The sequence below is a fragment of the Haemorhous mexicanus genome, chromosome 3 (genome assembly GCF_027477595.1).
Source record: "Haemorhous mexicanus isolate bHaeMex1 chromosome 3, bHaeMex1.pri, whole genome shotgun sequence".
Lineage (NCBI taxonomy): Eukaryota > Metazoa > Chordata > Aves > Passeriformes > Fringillidae > Haemorhous > Haemorhous mexicanus.
In genome coordinates this window covers 116,461,804-116,476,027 of record NC_082343.1, presented here as the reverse complement: position 1 = coordinate 116,476,027, position 14,224 = coordinate 116,461,804, and the positions used below count along the sequence as shown (strand labels likewise).

General features: G+C 45.9%; 1 protein-coding gene across 1 annotated transcript in view; it reads left to right on the top strand.

The window, feature by feature from the left end:
• Window positions 1-14,224, top strand: part of EXTL3 (exostosin like glycosyltransferase 3) — a 136,138-nt gene that overhangs the window by 698 nt on the left and 121,216 nt on the right. The window lies entirely within an intron of this gene.

The window sequence follows — 14,224 nt, the reverse complement described above, 5'->3', positions numbered from 1 at the left end:
GAATGGTTTTGGCTGCCCTTAAAGAGGCATCTCGGCAGCGCCGGGGTCGTGGTACCTTCATGGTTCAGCGTTAACTCCGTGTCTGGGATGTGAACCAGGAGAGTGGGGGCAGAGCAAAAGGACTTGGAGAAGTCAGGATGCTCTGGTCCCTGTTCCTTGGATCTCGGGGTGCTCAGGACTCGCCATCTCTCTGGAGTTGTGTTTTGAGTTGGTTAAAAACCTGGTTTGCACGAAAGTTCCCAGACAGAGCAGCATTAAAGAAATTTTTCCCGAGCCAGCGAGGGAACTTGGACCCGAGCTAAAGCAAATAAACTTGTATTTCATCATGCTGGGGCTGGGTTTCTTTGTGCTCCCTTCTGCTCTGGGCAGTCCGGGCTTCCCACAGCCCCGTCCAACCTTCACCTTCAAATGTGCCTCAGTGGCCGAGCAAAGAAACTTCTGCTCCTTCGTGCAAACCTCGCTCCCCGCGGAGGCTGCTCTGTCCTCTGCCTCCCTCGGGCTTTTCTCTGTGTGTTTCTCGCCTGGGTTGCTGCAGGAAGGGGCTTTGCAGGGTTTCTGCTCCAGGCTGAGATGCCGCAGACGTGGAAAGTGTGAGCATGGCTGACCTGGCAGGGCTGTGCGTCAGCCGGAGCCCTGCGCTCTGCTCCGCCCGGGGATGCGCCGGCTCCGCGGCCAGCGCTGCTCAGCTCTGGAGGGAAAGGTGCTGCAAAGGCGGGAAAATGGGTAATTTTATCCCTGCTAAAAGCAGAAGGTGCTGAGGTGTTTCTCTGCCCGTCCCCATTGCTGCAGACCTGGCCAGGTCTGGGCGCTGGAGCCCAGCTGTGTCCCCGTGATCCTGGGAACGTGGCTGTCCAAAGCAGGCGCTGAGGGGATTTCAGGGTGAGAAGTGCCGGTACACATCATTGTTCTGAGACTATAAATGGTCCCAGAGAAACCTTGGGCAAGAGCTTTCTCCCTGCTGGGAGAGCCTGTGCAGTCCCAGCAATGCAGGATGGGCACTGAGGAGGAGATGCAGTCCAGTGCCATCAAAGACCAGAGATGGGGGAAATGGGGTATTAGCAGGAAAAAGAAAATTAAAAAATCAAAATCAAATGATGTGTTGTGCCCTGATGTGCTCTTCCATAGTAAATAAGGGGGGATGCAAGCCTGTTGATCCCATAGCAATGGCCTGGGGGAACCTGTGGCTTCTCTGCTGCCATGCCAGTGCAGAATCTACTGGTGAGACATAAAATCACTGTAATTCATTACATGCATTCCATCCTTTCATAAGAAAACAGATTAAATGTAGGTGCTGATGTCTCAAGTGCCTGTGAAATGCTGTTACATGGGCAGAGAGGGAAGATTTTGACACATTGCACAGGTTCCATCCATTACTCATAACATTTCCACAGCATGCCACACGTGCACTCACATTTTCATATAAATGCTTGCATGGGAAGCAAATTCAGAGGTGACACAAGAGAATGTGGAGAAACTCAGGTGGGGTTTTTCCCTTGCAGGACCCTTTGCTGCCCGAGAGGGACCTCCATCTTCAATCCATTTGTGGCTGCTTTCTTTTTTCTGATACATTTTTGGCTGCTTTGTACCAGTCTTCCTGCTTGGGAGGGAGGATGGAAATGTTGCAATTCCTGTTGAAGAGTTTGACATTTTGTAGCAGATAAAGCCAAATGCAGACAGTTGCTTTGGTTTGGCTCTTGGGCTGAGTTTAAGGGAAGGCAGGATGGGATTCAGGCTGGAGGTGGAGAAAGGAGGTGGCACATACATCCCTCATGTCACAGTGCCATCCAGCTCTGGTGTTTTTAGCAGGCATACATCTCTGGGAACAGGCTCTTTCCAGCTGGTTTTGTGCCCAGAAACTTGAATCAGTCATATCCAGCAAAAATATGAAGGTGAGGGAACATCTGCTCCCATATAACTGACGTCAGTTTTTGTGGCAGCTGTGATTTGGACACTGGGGATCCCAAAAAGGATTTTGTGACTGTTGGGTGAGCTGGAACTGAAGGTTCACAACTGCTTCCTTCATTTCATCTATTTTTCTGTCTCCCTTGGGAATGAGGAAAGGGTTTCCAGTCCCATGTCAGCATTGTTTTTTATTGTATCTATAGCTGGTCTCTGGTGGGCTCTGGAAGCAGCTGCCTGGAAATGGCCAAGCAGAAGTTTTATGGTTCTTGTAGCAGGACCAGGAGAGGTCCTGGTGGTCCTTCCAATGCTTGAGGAGTGGTGGGCACTGGTGGTTGTCAGATGGATGTTGAAATCTGCTGACTGCTCCCAGCCAGGAATAGATCTTTCCAGATGTGCCATTTTTTGGGTTTCTTCCCCAACCATCCCCTGGATTTTCCAGGGAAGAGGTACTGGGGTGTCCAGTTGCAGAAGGAGATGGAGCTGCTCTCTGGGCTGTGTGTCACTTCCTGCCCTTTTTGTATTCCCTTGGAAAAATCACATTCTATGGAATGTGGCCCAGGGATGCTTTTTCCTTCAGAATGAGTCTGAACTTGCCCAGTTCAGCTGCAAAACCCTCAGCTGCTTGCGTGGGTCACTCTTTAAAAACAAAGGCACTTAAAAAACTATTATTTTCCCAAAAAAATAGCTTTGGTGGCTGTGACTGTCACTGAGTCACATTCCTGGTGGTTAAATGATGGCCTTGTTCCTATTAGTTAATAAGGCAATTATTATGATAGGAAATTAACAGGAAATTGTTAAACTAATTAATTCAATAATAGGAAATGTTAATGAGCATCTGCCCTTCTCTGGGGCTGCTAGTGGATGATCTCTGTACGATCCTGTGTCCACTCCAGATATCAGAGCAGAGGCCTCACTGTGAGCTGGGGGACCCAGTTTGGCCGTGTGGCTCCACAAGGGGACCATTTGCTGGCCAGCCAAGTGGCCGGCGTGGCAAGGAGAGCATCCAGCTCTCAGCAGGATCTGGCAGCACAGCCAGGCTCGCTTTTGACTCGTCTGGCTGGGAGGTGGGAGTGTGTCCTGGTGCCAGAGGAGGAGAAACTCCTTATTTCTGAAAGAGGGCAGAAGGAGGAATCGCTGCCAGAGATGCAGGGGGGCTGGAAGGAGGCAAAAAGAGTGATGAAAATCACTCATCAGCCCTGATGCATCTCCAGCGTGGCCTTAGGAATGGATCCACCTTCAGATGGTATCAAAATGGTAAAAAATCTGATGTTCCTGGCTGCCTTGAGTGCCACTGCCCTCATGTGCTGTGGTCCTGTCCCAGACTTCCATCGAGTCCTGGCTCTGCCTTGGTTTGCCACTCTGAGATTTCTTCCAACCAAAAATCAGAAAACTCTGAAAATTTCAAACAAAAGCCCAAGCAATTCTTTCTCCTGCAGCTTTCATTTCACAGTTCACCTCCCTTTCTGGCTGTAATTCCTGCTGGGGCTTCTGGCTTCCTAGAGAAAGGGTGAAAAAAAAAAGAAAGAAGAAAGCAGGCATTTAATAATAGATCAAAAATGAGATTACGCAGTAAGTCAGCCCTCCCCTTCCCAAAATGCAACCAAAGAAATTGCAAATCCCCTTGAAAAAGGAAAGGAAAACAGTGTAGATCAAACCTGATGTTAAGTATGGATGAGGTGTTTATATTTTATTTAATGGCTGTGTGCTGTCCTAGAGCAGCCACCCTCTCCTGAATTTCTGTTTGTGATTAATTAAACAGTAGAGATGAACTGGGATGGGGTGGCTGCTTGGCACACCTGGAGACAGGCACAGCTGGTGGTGGTTGTAGTTGGAGGCAGCTCCCAAAAACCTGGAGTTTTGATGAGAGGCTCCTTGTCCATCCCTGATGACTCTGGACCAGTTCTGACCACGTTTGGTGGAGCAGTGGGGTCACTGAGGGAAGGGAACCCAAGGGGCTTTGTGCCAAATGAGTGGTGCCAGCAGAAGTGCCATGATAGAGGGAAGAGGTGATTATTAATCATGGGTAATTAGTCACCAGCCAGGCTGCCCTGGGAAGCTGGGCAAGCCCCAGCCTGGCCAGTGCTCAGCCAAGCCTTGATGAGACACGACTTCCCTGGAGAGGAGGCTTAGCCCTGGCGCTGGGCATCGAGGCTGTCAACCCCGGGCCTGTTCTTGTTTGCTGTAAATCCTCTGGCTCTTTCAGGGTTTGGGCTTGGTGGGGCCATTGCCACAGGCCTCGTGGGAGGGTGGGAGTTGAGATAGGCCTGGTCTTGGCTGCCTCAGCAGCCTGGGGGGAATGTCTCCTGCTGGATCATCCCAGAGGTCTCCAGAGCCAGTGTGGATGGTGTGTATGCCAAGAGTGCGGGCTCTGGTGAGCCGGGCTGGGAGGAGCTGCAAGGGGAAGGCTCAGGCTCTGGCTCTTGCACAGTGGCTCCACCAGAACAGCAGAGGACCTACAGCCTGACCCCCCTGAGGTCCTGTTTGCACCCTTGATGAGTAAAATATCAAGAGGGACACGTGGCATAGAGAGTCCTCTTCCATGTCATCCTTGTCCAATATGGATGCCATCCTGGGTCATGCCATGAGGATGAATCTTCACCCAAGATCACGCTGGAGGGGCTTGGAGCAACCTGGTCTAGTGAAAGGTGTCTCTGTCCATGGCAGGGGGTTGGAATGAGATGAACTTTTAAGTTCCCTTCCAACACAAGCCACTACTCGTTTGTATGATTCTATAAAATGCAGCTGTAGATTTTCCTTCTTGCTAAATTACCCACTTTTAAGCACAGAAGATGTCAGAGCCCCTCTCTGGCAGAAGAAGAGGCTGAGGAGCCACATCCATCACAGTTCTGGTGGTGAAGGCAGGGCAAGGACAGAACAGGAGCAGCAATCCCGTGCTGGGTCTGGCACGTGGGGCTGTGAATGTTCACCAAGGGTTGCCAGAGCACCAGACAAGGCAGAAGTTGCTGGAAATCACCACTCCCATGTGTGATTAACATCCTCTAAGGTGTTCTTTTATCTTCCTTGTCACCTTCTTGGTCTCAACTTTCTACTTGTAGAGTTGGAGAAGAATCTGTTTCATTACCTGCTGGGCTGCTGCTCTTCTTGTTTATTCCCCAGAAGGAAGAAAATTAGATGTGCCAGAGATGAAACTTTTAAAAAATAAATAAATCCAGACTTTGGAAGCAACCACTTGGAGGTAGAATGAGCCTCAACAAGAAAATATTTGTCTTCCACCTTTTACTGAGACTGGCTGGGACGAAAGTACAGGGAGAAGACAGGGCAAGGTTTACTTTCTTTTAATTTCAAATATATTCCGAAAACAGAGCAGTTGGAATTCCTTTTTTTCCTTGAAGTTGCTTTGCCAAGTTTGGGTGGAGAAAACCAGCTGAAAGCCTTGCCTTGGTGGATGTGGGATAGAGGCAGGAACATATTTATTTTCCTTATTTACCTATTTTTACCAGTGAGGCCCTAAGGCAAACAGCAAAGCCGTGGCATGCAGGCAACAGGAGCACTTTTCCCTCCCAATCCCTTTTCCCAGCACCAACAAGATCAGCACTGAAGATACGCAATTGAGTCAGCAATGCAGATGCCATCAAATGTCTGCTTTATTCCAGAGCATGAATCAGAGCAGTGTCAGAGCCTCATATCCTGCATCTCCTGATAAGAGTGCAGTTACCTCTGAGGGAACCAAACACGGTGAAATCCCATTATCCTGCCTCTTGCAGGCACCTATAACTCACTGGGACCAGCAGTGCTGATTTTAATGCAACTTCTGCTGCAGCACCTGCAGACTGCTATTTTTTAAAATTTAAAAAAAAATTTTAAAATCCCACATCGTGGAGCCAAAAGATGTTGTGGGTTAATTATCTGTTTGCATTTCATATGACCAGCATGTCTATATGTACATACATATGTATGTGAATATATCAATATGAGTATTTTCTGGAGCACGAACTGTTTGTGTTAAGCCCTGTTAGACCAGTAAGAGCAGCGTGTGCCACCAGTCCAGGTGCTGGTTGCTCACTTTATGTGCTTTTCCAATGGATGGTATCCTTGGAGAAAAAATGGATTAATTTCATTTGACTCTCCAACCATGCTTTTATCTCCAAAACCATCTTAATTTCAAGGCTTAAAATCTTTCCCTTTCGGTTTGCTGTGGGAATCACATGAAGAAGTGAAATCCTTTATCCCCAGAAGTTCTCTGCTTCTCCCGAGCAGGACTTTTCCATGCCCAGCTCTGTGACAGGCCAGCTCAGTGACAGAGTTTCCTGCTATTGTTCCATGGGGACAGCTTCTGGCTCCCTCCACAAGAGCTACATGTGGTCACTGGCTTTTGCATCAGTTCCCTTTTTTCTCCTGATCCCAGGGCACCAGCTGTGTTCTGTTCCTGCTGCAGTCCCCATTCTGCGCCTGGTCTGAAGAGCCTCAGTGGGGTGGAAGGAGGCCTGCAGTGGTGCAGTTTATACCCCTTAAAAACAGACACAACAGTGAAATTTTGCTAAAATCTGTCTGTATTGCCCCCAAGGGACATGTGGAGCTGTTTAAAAGACATTTATGCCAACGTGGTGGTGGTGGTGGTGGAGGCAGAGAAGGATAATTTGCACCTCAGATTCCTCTATTGAGGGGCTTGTTTGTTCCTTGGGGTTTTTCTGCACCAGAGACTACAGAAGCTGAGGGGATAAAAAGCACTTCTGTGGTTTCCCATCTGTAGATTTGAGGGAAAATGAGTTCAAATCCACCACCTTGAGCTACATCATAAATCTCATTGCAGAAATACGGAGCCTAGACATTAATAATTAGGAGCTTGCACAATAAAGGACTGGAATAGTTCACAAATGACACACCATCTTTCAATCCAGCTGATGCTGTGCAGAGATCTGTGTGAAAGTTCTGTGCAGCCAAGGTGCAGAAGTTTTTGCTCCCATTTTTGACTCTTGAAGAGGAAGAAGATGGGAAGGAAAAATCAGATTGCATCCCCAAAGTGTTCACTAAAGCTCAAGTATGGGAGTTTTAATGTTTCCCTCTATTAGAAAGTGTTTGTATGTGCTGAAAGAAAATTATGCCAATTAATAGTTATCCTTTCCCAGCTTCCCACGTCTTGAAATCACTCCAGTTCAGCCAAGCTGCTTCCTATCAAACTTCACACAAAAAAGAAAATCTGCTGGGCTGTGACTGAACATGAGCAACGTTACTCCCCAGGGGTTTGTGTCCCTGAGGTTTGAGGGCTGCAGGAAAAGGGCTGTGGGCTGTGAGATGACAAATGGAACTCCACAGTTGCTCGTTCATGCTCCAGCAAAGCTTTGGTTTGGGCTGTAGATATTCCCCAGCCACGAGGCTGAAATCTCAGCAGCTCTTATGTGAATATTCTTCACCTTTTTTTGTTAATGCAGTTTGAAGTAATTGGAGGGCTGGCGATATTTTGAGCAATTTATCCACCTGGGAAATGATGACCTTGGATTTATTCAATCAAATATTATCAAGATTAAGAGTGCAAATAGCTGAGCTTGTCAGTCACAAGGAATTGTGTTGCAGCCTGGGCTCAAATCCATCACCTGAAACCAGGGGACTCTGACAGGATATTCTTCATTCATCAGCAAGAGGCATCACAGCAAGATCATTTCACTGTAATTCATCAATTTATCAGGCTACTCAATTAAGTGGGGGCTGGAGAGAGGATAAAGGGAATGATTCTGTCTGTTGTAATGAATCTTTGACCACCTGAGGACTTTTCTTGCTCCTTGCTCTTTTGTGTTTCATGTTGCCTTGAAGGCCTCGTTAAAAGGAAAACAATCACAATGGTGGTGCAGAGAGCCTTAAAGAATTAAAAGGATTGATGAGTTAGAGCTTTTGCTCTACCTGGGTTGTCACTGACCTGGGCCTGGCAACCAAAATCTGAAGAAGCCCTGGCGAATCTTGGGTGGATTTATGGAAGAAAATGACTGAAGTGGAACTTTGTGCAGCCTGGAGTAAAGATGGACCTTTAGGTCCATCTCAGCTCTGTTCTTCCTGTGTCTGTGGTGCAACCCCAAGCTCGTTGGTGAAGCATTTGGGAGTGTGGTGCAACCTCTGAGTGCTGAGAGGGTCCTGGCTGGCATCAGCTGCCCTGGGACCGTGGCAGTGTCATTCTGCTGTGGGCTGATGACAAGAAGCTGGGCTGGGGGTTTCTTTATCAGTGTGGTATTTTAGACATTTGGCTGTTCCCAAGTTCATCCAAGTACTGATTTTTCTGAGTGGTTACGCCTAAATCTTTAGGTTGTTTCACTGCTTGGGATGTCTGCTCAGATCCGTGACACAAAAACCAACATCTGTGTTGTTTTCTTACAAAATGAGCCCCGGTCTCACCCAATCACCCCCAGTGTTTGTGCCACCCCAACAACTTCTGAACCTGCCAGCCTGTTTCAGGCAAGCCTGACAAAGAGACACCGGGCTGAAGGGTAATGAAGGTTGTGTAAGTTCATGAAAAACAGGCGCGAGGGATAACCCAGGTACTCACAGAGCCTCGGGGTGGGGTGGAGCTCCCGCTGCGTGAGCGGATACCAGACAGTCCCCAGGAGGGAGGGAGGGAAAGAGGGAGATCTTCCAGCTGTTCATGGGATCCACCAACGGGAGCCAGAGCGGGGGCCCTCTGCCGCCCGGGCACACCTCAGGCCCGTGGAAGCCCATCTCTATTTGCAATAAAACTGGTTTTCACTTTAAATGCAGTGGCAGTTTGGGCAAAAGTAGCCCGGAGTGAGGTGTAGCTGCTCGTCTGCTTTCTGCAGTAACACAGCAAAAGGCTTGAGCAAGTCCAAGCACTCCAGATCAGGAAAGCATTTCCTCCTACCTGGGTTTCTCACGTGTCCTGATGTTTTCTTTCAACAAAAGCAAGAGAAAGGGAGAATTCGTTTGAATTTAATGCTAAAATACCTCCAAAAAGATGAATCAAAAGGAACTGTTAGAAAGAGGGACAGGTGGAGATTAAAACCACTTTCTTTCTCTCGTTGTCCTTTGCACACTCACTATACATATACATAGCTTGATCTTCTGCTATACAGGAAAATAAATTGTAAAGGAGACAATACAAATCAGGATGAAAAGGGGAAAAAAAAAAAAAGAGCCTGAATCAGGTCTGCTCTGCTTATCTGAACCGAGGGGGAGCCTGCCTGGTGCTCCTGACAGATTTTTTCAGGAAAGATAATGCATTGGGTTGATGACAGTTTATGAGATAGACTTCGAGGGGTATGAAAATTGCTGGTAGGTACTTGAATGGCTCTGACTGCACGGAGTGAATTGGAGTCGAGTCGCAACAATTTCCCTAAAGCTGTGCAGATTAACATAAAAATACCAAGGAAGCCCAATCTTTGAATTTTTATCTGCTTCAGCTCGAGAGAGTCAAATAGGGGCATTACAGAAGTGCCATCCATTTGAATCGATTGTCACTGCAGCTTTTGTGGAAAGGCTGCATCTGGGCTTATTGATAACGTTGTTGAGATGCTTAGAAACACAAGTGTGTGGGGTTTGTTTTCCCTTTAGTAACTTATTCTTGTTTCTGGCATTTTGTTAAGATATTTTTTAGTTCTGGTCTCCTCTGGAGATCTCCACTGAGCTGAACATTGGTAACAGAGATGCTCTGTGCATCTTTTCTCCAAGAGTTTGCCATAAACCTGAATCTGTTTCAAAGTCTTCTTGTAAATGTTAAGGTAATTTTATTTGCTGGAGGAAAAACTGAGATGAAGAAGAGAATCTAAGAACTGTGATTTACTAACCTTTTAATGAGGAGGCTTAGCTAGGTGCTTTTTTTCCTTGGTTAAACCACATCAGCTGAAATGCAAGTTTAGTGGCCAGAACCTCCTGTTGATCTCCATCCTAGCATCACTTCACCCATTTTACTGCTCTGCTGCTCCCTGCCTGCACAGGGAAGATAGAAAATCAGTCTCACACACATTACAGAAGTAACTTCAGATGTGAAATTTCAGGTTTGGGGACAAGTGTTTTAGGTTGTAGATGTGTCCTGCTGTCGAAGGAACACGAGGCAAATTCCACCTACTGAGGGGGCTGTGTCACTGGGAGCCTTGTGCTCCTCTGGTTTAAAAAATTGCTTTTCAGGAGCTGTGGCCGATGACTTCACCGTTTTGCCTTTGTTCTCATCTTTATAAACAGTTCCTGCACCTAAGGAGGTGGTTGTGAGAATTAGTCATTGGGTTTAGAGCTCTTTGAAGACTGCAAGTGGTAGATTACAGCTCAATGTTTATTAATGCCATGGCTTAACATGATGAGAACGTCTCACAGCCCAGCTGGTTGCAGTGGGCTTTACTTCACTGATCCCCCCCAGCTGTGCCAGCTGTGCCCCCCCATTACCTGGCCCATCACACCTGATCCATGGGCTGCAGCAGGAAGCCTTCCCTCTCCACACCCCCCCAGCAGGTTCTACTTCCCCTGGCATCCTGCCACAGCACAAGCCAAGTTTAAATCTGGTTCTGTGTTTTTGGCTTTGTTCCTTCAAAATGTTTTCAATTTTCTTGGCTTCAACTGATCCCAGTGGCATCTTTTTATGATGCACTTTATTCTACTGCTTCAAGTGCAATAACACTCCTAAAGTTCAGTCTATTTTTAATTACCAAAAAAAAAGGCAGAGCATAGCATTGTTCTGTCACTGGTAGTGGGAGAAAGGGAGGATTTTTCTTCATCTTTAAATTTGATTGGATTTAAATCTCTATGTATGTAGTGGTTTTTGCTGTAATTGGAAGGGCAAATGGTTGTTTGCTCTTGCACTCTTGGGAGCCAATAGTGGTATTGATTAAACAAAAGCATTGCCACGTGTTGGAGGATCTCACAATGTGTCAGGACTGGTGAATGAAGATTGTGACAATGTCATCACTTTCTCTGCTTTCCTCTCTGATGAGGAGGCTGAAAAAAATTTGTAAGGCTTACACTGAGGTAATGCTTGCTGGGACAGCTCCTGATCTGTAGCAGTGCATGTGCAGAGCTGGGTCAAATCCTCCCCACAGCAGCTGGAGGAGTGATTCCCATGTTTATTCTCCACTTTGCCACTCTCCCTGAGCTCTGTTTGGCTGCACTTGCACCAGGAAAACTTCTTGCCTGTGGCTGGTGTGGTGGTTTCAGCCCAAGAGCTTCTGCAGCTGCTGTGCAGGCATGGATTTATAGGGAGGGAAAAAAGGGATGGGAGGAGGACAGTGGCTGTGCTTGGGTTGTGTGATTGTCCTCTCCTTGACAGGTAGGTTAAAGAAAATGTTTAGCCAAGTGGTTTTTGCCACTTTTCATTTTACTTGCGCATCAGCTCTTCCTTTGCGTGAGAACAGAAATTAATTTTGTTTCAAGTTCTGGAAACCTGAAGACATGCTGAATAGGTAGAAGTTTGTTCTATTTATAGGTTGCAGAATTTCTTTGTACAATAAACCAGTTTGTTTTAATTTAAACTATGTATTCAGCATATTTAGCTTAATTTTATTTAACTACAAGTTTGACGTGTCTTTTTCATTGTTTTTTAAATTTGTGACATAAACCCGAAGTACAATGAAAAAGTCAAAGAAACTTCATTTACCATTTTTAACATCAAATGTGTTGACTTGCATGGTTTATTAATTTTTACAGATGCCCAACTGTAAAAATAGGACAGCTTTGCAGTTCAGGCAAAGGCCTGATTTATGAAGAAATATGCCTTTGTTGTTCTCCACAAGCAAAAATCAGCCTTTCATTAAAGAAAAAAACACAACCAAAAATGCAAAGCAAGAGACTTTAAATCAATCAGAACTGAAGTATTTTGCTCCTGTTTTGCCTCAATAAATCCTGTATTAAAGGCAGAAAAAGCAGGATGGTTGAAGAAGGATTGGCAGGCAAGTTAGCAAGTGTTCCTCATGGACTGGTCCCAAGCCTGGTGTTAATCAAGGTGTTGACTAATGAGAGAGGAGAAATTAATGGGATTTGGAGGTGTCATCAAAAAAGGAAAACCAGGAGATCCCAGGAGAAGAATGACTGACTTTGGGACCATTTGTCTGTAAGCAAATGTGAGTTCTTGTAATGCAAACTCTGAAAGAAAGCTGGGGGTTCTGTGTGGGAATTGGGATATATTAATCAACCATAGGACAATTCTGATATCCTGATGATAAAGATACGTCTGGGATCACATTTGTCAGCTGAATTATTCCTGCTGGTGACAAAGAAATGCGAGTGCCACTGCAACAGGTTTTAGTGAGGCATGGCTTAAAATGCGTTCTGCATTCCTTGTCCATAGGAGAAAGATTGATTCCAGCTGGAAAAGGTGCAGCTGAGGGCATCTGCTAGAAATGATCTGGAGAACAGGGAATCCGGCTCCCAAAATGATTAAAGGAACCTGGATGGTGAGGTGGTGACAAAAAAAGGCAGAGAAAAATTAGATTCCTTCTCTATAAATACACTGATGTAAATACCAGAGAGGGAGAAGAGTTATTTCAGTTAAATGACAATTTTGGCACAAGAACAAAAGGCTCTGAAAAAGTTTAGGCTGGAAAAGAGCAGAATAGCTTCAAACCAAGGGAGGTGCTTGAAGAGCCTTCTAATGGGAATTGTGTAAAGGGCTAAAAACCTGATTGCTGTGAAGATGGAGCCTGATAAATGTATTAATGGGATTATGCAATGTGGTCAGCTTCAGTATTAAGGGATCAGACTCTGGATTTCTGGTCCTGCGCTTTTGCAAATACACTTAAGAATCCTGCAGGTATGAAAAAAACCATGGAAGGTTTACATTTTAAGAAATATTTTCATTCTGATTCAGCTTGCAGTGGATTTTGCTGTTTCAAATGCACTAATAACTGGATTGGGCGAACTGTGGAAAGGAGGAAGTACCTTCTGAGCTGGGAAAAAGCAGCAGCTGCCACCTGCTTCCATATTTTAGCGATTGGCTTTGGCAGCAGGCCTGTGCTACTTAAGATATCTATTTCTTAAAATTTAAAGCCTTTTGTATAGTAAAGTTAGGCCTTGAAATAGATTGCGTTCAAAATGCTGACAATTATTTATTGTTATTTATCATTGTAGGGTGCTTTTTAAAAAAACCTGCAGCACTTAAGGCACATGAGTGTTTATTATCGATCCCGGTGTTCTCGTTATTGATCCCCGTTTTCCCCATTTACAAATAGTCCCCAGATTTCTGGTTGCTTTACTAAAATCCCAATAAATAAGACCAAGTGCCTTTTTGTCAGGAGGCCGTGGTTATTTTATCAAAGACAGGTGCCAGGCTATTTTAGCACGGTGTAACTTAGATTTCATGGGCACTTTGTGCTCGAGATTTCCACGCTTTTTATGTTCTGATTCAGCCTCAGTTCTCCAGCCTTGTGTGCCAGTGAGAGCTGAGTCTTCCCCACCCTCTGTCCTTAGGGATATTCTGCCTGGAGGTCTCTGTGATTCCAGAGGGACACTGGAAATATGGGATGTCTGTGGTTATAGGAGAACTTCAGATGCACTTTCAGACGTGGCTGTGGGATGTCAGAGCTCACCATCCCTTCACCCCTATGCTCTCTTCACTCAGCAGCAGCATCTCTATTCAGCCTGGGGGCTTGACCCGGACAATCTCCAATCTCCAGCGTGTTCTCCTCACTTCCCACTTGTGCTTCTTATTCACTTTCTCTATTCAGGATGTCAATGGCAGATGGTTTTTCTTTTTGGTTTCAAGGTCTTCCCATCGGAGCCTTTCAGCCATTCAGCCTCTCAAACTAGTTTGCTTAATTACCTCAACTTTTGAAACTGAAAACCTTGCAGACCTGCTTTTATTTTGCTTAAGCTGAGTCAATTTGTGGAAAACAGGCTTGAATTGAGTGATCACAAGTGGCTTTTATTACAGCATCCTCACTATTTGCCAAAAGCCTGCTGCAGAATCACCTCTCATTTGCTCAGCGCCTGTTTTGTTCTGAGGTCTATTGGCTCTTACATCCCGGACTTACAGGGCCCCACTGTTGCTATTTGTTCTTCCTTCTAAATCTGGAATTTAAGACTCCCTTATCAGCCAGTTCCTCAGAGAATTTCTTTTTCTCTCTAGCCATTTTTAAAAGCTCTCTGCACACATCCAAACCCAACGGTGGGGTCTCCAGTGGACCTGTAGCACAATCCCAGCAGACAGCCTTTTACAGCCTTTTCCCAAAGTGACTCTAATCCAGAATGATCGTTTTATGCCTGCTATCGCTTTGGATTTTTAGCAAACACAGATGATTCACTCAGCTCACAGAAAGAACCGTGGAACAATGTCCCAAAAGATTATTTAAATGGAGTTTTGGGGGTGGATTTGGGGTGACCATGGGTAGTGTGAGGCTGAAGGCCTGACTTTAGTGGGGGGCTTTGAGGGTGGGTGTTTTCC